We start from the raw sequence: 6,000 nt of genomic DNA on the forward strand, positions 1-6,000 counted from the left end.
GGAAAGGCAAGTGGCTCCCAGGGGCTGAAGAGACCCAGATGGGCAGTAGCTCAAACTCCAGAGGCTCCTCTCTTGCCTGGCCAGCAAACCAAAGCCAGAAACCAGAGTTACTCTTAACAGCTCTCATTGAAAATGGGGTAAAGTTTTGCTTTTGCTGTGGTGAGAGAGTGCAGCTCTGCTGATGGCAGGGCTCAATGTGTTCTTGAGGAGCTGCTGGTTTTTCTCCTGTGTCCAAAGTCCTCTGTTTATTTTGAAACAGCAACAAAGTCTCTGCTGCTCTCCAGACAATGCTGTTGCTGTGTCAGTACAAAACATCCCCCCCTCCTCTGTGTCTGTCTGGCCACCCTTCCCTGCCCCTGCCTGTCAGTGTGTGATGGGTGGGAGGAGAGCGATTTCCTTTTGCAAAATTACCCCTCTAAATCCTTACCTCAGTTGTTTCTGGACCAGCCTAATGCTGCATTCCTCTTCCAGCCGCATATGTCTGCCGTTTCCCAAAGTATGGCTTCCTTTTCTATGGTCTGTGAGCATAACCCCAGAGCACAAGGCCCTGCCCGCACTGTGCCAACTGCTAAACATCAACCAGATCTTTGGGCTGGCAAGAACTTCTCCAGTTGTTCTCTAGAGTGCAGAGAGACAACCCTTCTGAAGGTGAAGGTTAGTGATTTTATATGCTATGTGAATGTTTTCTCCTTATGTTCCTAAAATCATTCCACATTAAAAAAAAACAACAAAAAACAACCAAACCACAACAAAAACAAAACAAAACCCTTTCACAAGAGCAATTTCAACCCATTATATATTTCTAGTGCTGAGCTTGTGGGTGTTTTACCAAGACAGAGATCAGAGCCTGAGTTAAGGAAGGCTGACAGAGTTGCCAAGCCCTGTAAGAAGCTGTAAATGAGCAAACAAGATTACATTTTTCAAATGACATGGGGCTGAAAGACAAGAACATTTAAATGACTTGGAAAAAGGTAAAAGTAATTGAGATTTCTATCTGAGCAAAGCCAACATGAAAAATCCCCCATAAGAGTCAGGATGTATCACTTGCAGTCTTTTGGATACTACATCACAAGACACATGTTCTACTCTTTATCACTTTCCATAAAGTTACTTAAATTATAAAAGCAAACCAAAGTAAAGCTCAAGGGAAAAAATTACAACATCTGTACACATGTATTGGCCACTGGGACAGAGAAAAAAACTGAGCCTTTCCAGAGCAAAACATGTGAGCTGGGCCAGAGCACAGGGTCCCTGTACTGGGCCACATACGGCAACAACACATCCCAAAGGCCCATAACTGCTGATGTGGAATTTACATACATCACTTACACACCACTCCCTAAATCACCCTTGCAGGAAGGAGACACCACTATTGTTACCTAAAATCTAGGTAGCAAAGGGCAAAACACTGCATGTGAATCTTATTGGAGTTATTTTTAAGAGCAAATTTTTTAATATATATTTCATCATAGCAAAAGAATGACTCCAACACTTTTTAGGGATGGGTTGCCTTTTACCCAGGTTGCCAGGTTTCTGACTGCTGTTGGGTGCTAAATTGACATGCAGAGCTCCTTTCCTCTCTTCTACACAGCTGGCCTGTGTTTGTCCACAGCTCTGCCCTCCTGACCCTGCCACTGAGTTCAGGACCTTTTTGGGAACCCTCCCCATGCAGGGATCCTTGTCCTCAAGGATGGAGTCTGCCACAGGAGGGCATTTGCCTTCACACCTGCAGGCTTGCAGCCATTGTTAGCAAAACTCTCCAGGACCTCTCATTTGCACAGACAGCATAAGATGAAACACCTGTGCACCCTTAGCTCATGGGGTAACCTCTCCAGCATCCTCTGCCCACAACAGCCTCACAAAGCCTCCACATGGCCAGCCTTTCTCCCCGTTGCTCAGGACAACGGGATGCTGCTCCATTGAGGTTTGCAGCCCTGGAGAAAACCCAGAGCAGGCAGGGCCAGACTTCAGCTGCCTTCACCGGCACAGTACAACCCATCCTCCCCTCAGCAATGGCAACAGGAGAAATTCAACACGGAGAAATGCTAAACCCCAGCCAAAACCAAAAGCCAACAGAGCAGGCAGCCAGCAGGGTCCTGCAAGTATGCAATACGTGGCAGCATGCTGTGTTTCATTAAACACCAAGCACCTCACAACAGAAGAGCCGTCTCCAAAACGTTAATTTCCCTGCAGTTGATTAACTGTCCAGCATCCAGACTCGCATTACCTCTGAGAATAAGCACGCGTGGGAGGGAAACTGGCAGCAACCACCAGGACCGAGTGCCAGTGTGCGATCCTGAAGTGCTCTCACACCACATTTGGGATTATTGCATTCCTTGGGGAGCTGCCAAATACTCCCCCTGCCCCCCTGCCTAAGTTTTCCCTTCTTTTTTGGTGGATGCAGATTAGGATGAGAGGAAGTGGGTGCCTGTTTGATTTTCAGTAGGACGCAAGCTGATGGATACAGACGTGCTGCCCACCCCCAAACGCTTGCATGCAAGGCTCTCAGGAGCCTCCCAGCTGCAAACACCTCTTTTAAATAGAAGCGCAACCTCTTCAGAGCTGCCTTGCCATGCATTTGAACACAGAAAAACCCCTCTCAGACTAAAGCATTGTTATTTTGTTGCTGTTGCTCATTTCACTCTGCAAACAGGAAAGGGACCAAGCTGTCCCCATCTCTCAGAGCATGTGGCTGCCACACACAAATGTCAGCCCCAGCAACAGGAACTATCTTGTTCCTGTAAGTCAACAAACAATGTTTAGAAAGGTCTGTGCTGTGGGAGGATTTCCTAACGTAATACAAGTCATCAGACTTAAAACACATGTCTGCTCTGGTGAATTTAATAAAGCAACAAGGCTGTGTAGGAAAAAAGATACAGGAAAACAAGAACTTTCTCCTGATGACTTCATCCCACAGGGTCAACAGTAAATCAAGGACAGCATTTGTTGGGAAAGGAAAGCTCTGGAGATTTCTTCCAGAAGTTTAAAGGAAACTGCTAGTGTTCAATAACAAAACCAGCACTTTTCTTATTAAAAAAAAAAAAAAAGAAAACCCCATCACCCATCATTTTCCCAGCATTGCACCATGAGAGCATCACTCATGAATAGAATGTTGTATCATCAAGGAAGGAGCACTGCCTGAGGCCACTGAAGCATTTGTTTCACCTCTCTTTTACAGCATGGGTAACACAGATACATCTTGACAACATTGCTTCCCCACATGCCATATTCACCCATGTGTTTTACTCAGGCAAAACTAGGGGAGAACAACAAATGGGCTTAAGTTTTCTTAACATAAAAAGAAAAGAGCTCCCCACAAAAGCCCCTAGACCATAGACCTCAAGTCCCACTAAGCCAAGAATTTGAGGAAGCTACATTACAGTCACAGCAGCAATGGCAATTTGCCCCTGCCTGTAAAACAGGCAGAGAGGGATGGACACCCAAAAAAAGGTCACTGGACTGCCCCAGGCAGGCACCCAGACTGTGCTCACCTCACATGCACTCAGAATAAAAAAAGACATTTTGAAAATCAAATGGCGGATCTGTTTTCCGTGTTCTCGACATAACTATCAAAATGAAAGCTGATCCTGTTGTGTGGAAGCCTGAGTAATCTGCTGGAGCCAAGAGGAAATCCTAGGGGATATTCGTGGCTCTTGGCAGCACAGTCCTGGACCAGCTGGACCTTGACCTACCCCAGTTCAGCTGTTCCCAGGTATGCCACTGCCTGCTTCCACCAAGCAGGGCTTTACAAAGTTGATTTTTTTTTTGTCTGTACAGCTGTAAGTATTAAAAATAAAATTCATTAAAATAAAATAGTGTCTATTTATGCAGCACACTGCATTAATAAAAGTTTTATCTCTCCTCTTTGTACTGCTTGGGAGCACAAATACATTTGTCATGTACTGCCAGGAAGATCTTCCTCTTTGTAAATCCAGGTCTTCTAAAAATGACTGCCAATCTTTTATTTTAAAACAAGTCAAAAAGTAGCACATTGTAGAAACCTGCATTAAAATCCCACATTCATGCAAACAATACCTTTCAGTGGCTTAAGACAACAAAAACAAAGCCCCCACACACTTTCATTAACTCTGGCAACCAGCTTTTATCACAACACTTAATCTACCTTAAGCTTTTGTACAAACAGCAGGAGATGCAGGAAACCTCCCATCTCTAGTATGACATTTGATTCAGTATTCACCACTGAGAAGAGGAGGGATAAACATACCCAGAAAACCAACAACTCCCTGTGATTTCTCCCTGTGACCAGAGCTAAAGTTATTTAGAACACAATGCAACATTCACAGAAATAAAACATTACTCATTGGCTCCCTAACCTCAAGCCTTTATCAGCCTTCTCAAAGTTCCAGAAATCATGTGCTCAAAGACAAAAAATGAAGCAGCTGTTACTGAAATTTCACAAGCCATATAAAATGCAGAGTTATTCAGTATAGAAATTTCTAAACTGTGAAAATGTTTAACTTCTCTTTGGTTAAAAAGTAAGAGAGTAACACTCAACAACACTGACCTACTTAGCTACCTAATTCAGAAGATGAAAGAAAGTTTAATAAGCACTAGATGATTTTCCTCAGTCTTTAATAGTTGTGGAGCCTGTAGGCATGTGATGTTTTTATGTGGTCTTGTAAAAGTACATTTAAAATCCTTCAGTATGTATAGTTATATTGACCTAATGAAGTTTACCATTTCAGCCAAAGGATGTTGTTTGTGAGGCTGTTACCAGCAGGTTTTCAGACTCCCATAAAACACCAGTCCAGACAGTGCCCCTGGCTACCTGAAAGCTCAGTGTCAGATTGAAAAATACAATTCACAGGTCACTGTCCTCAGACAAAGCTCCAGCTAAATCTAAGTGTGCTGTACTAACCCACCAAGTGCAATTTCAACATACTGTAGTTTTACATGCAAAGGAAGGAAAAAATCTTTCACTTTAATGATTAATCAGTAACATTCAGGAAGGTTTCTTTTATTGCTTCTGACCTAAATATGAGCCACAACTCTTCTGGTACTCCTTTTTGACTCCAGGAGCTTTTTAGCCTCCCACAGAGCAGTCCAATGGCACAGTGGATGTGCACTTCTCATTGCACCATACCAGAGCAAATGTGAAGTCCCTATGTTTTAAGGACCCTAAAAGAAACAACCTCATCAACACAAACCTAAAGAGCAAAGGTTTGCACATGCTAATCTGACCATTGGAACGGGCAATTTCAAGTGTCAGTTCTACAGAGATCACTTAAAAAGAGCAGTAAAATCCTATCATTGTGGATGGCTTGAACTAAAATTGGTTGCAAGAACACACAATGCATGGCATAAAATGGCAAGTAACCTATAAGCTTTCATAAAATTTTCTACCAGCTCTGAATAATCAAAGTCATAACAGTAAAAAAGTGTGTTCTTTTCCTAGCATATTTAGGCATTATTTTAAATGCTTAATGGTAAGTGCAGGTGACAGCAGTTAACTGGATGATGATATCTCCTGTATTTAAGTTCATTTTGTCTCAGAAAACACAGGCTGTGAAGATTCTGAATGTTTTGCAGAGGTTTACACAACGCAGAAATGCCACCTCTGTGTGTGTTTGCACTCAGGCACAGGTTGGGGGAAAGCCACAATTCTGATCTCTTGCCTTGGAAAAAGCCATAAAAGGTCTAGAGAGAGGAAAACCTCAAAGCATCATTTCGAGTTTGGCCAAGTATTTGCGGTGCTTCTGGCATCCCCTCCCTTGGCATTTGTCACCTTTCCCTCAGCCCTGGCGGAGCCTGGGTCCCGGAGCAGCAACAACAGCAGCGTCCTCCTGCCTTGCCAACCCCTCTGTGTGCTGCCGCGGCAGGGGAGCTGGGGAAGCTCCGTGTGCATCTCACCCTGCATGTTGCTGGAAATTTCTGCCATCTGCTATTGCCTTTCCTCCCATGCCTCACAAAAATATCACTGGCTAAATAGAAAGTAATTCCTTTATCAGTTTTGAAGTGGTGCAAATTTAAATAATGATT

This window comes from Fringilla coelebs (assembly GCF_963513975.1).
Source record: "Fringilla coelebs genome assembly, chromosome: 8".
Taxonomy (NCBI): domain Eukaryota; kingdom Metazoa; phylum Chordata; class Aves; order Passeriformes; family Fringillidae; genus Fringilla; species Fringilla coelebs.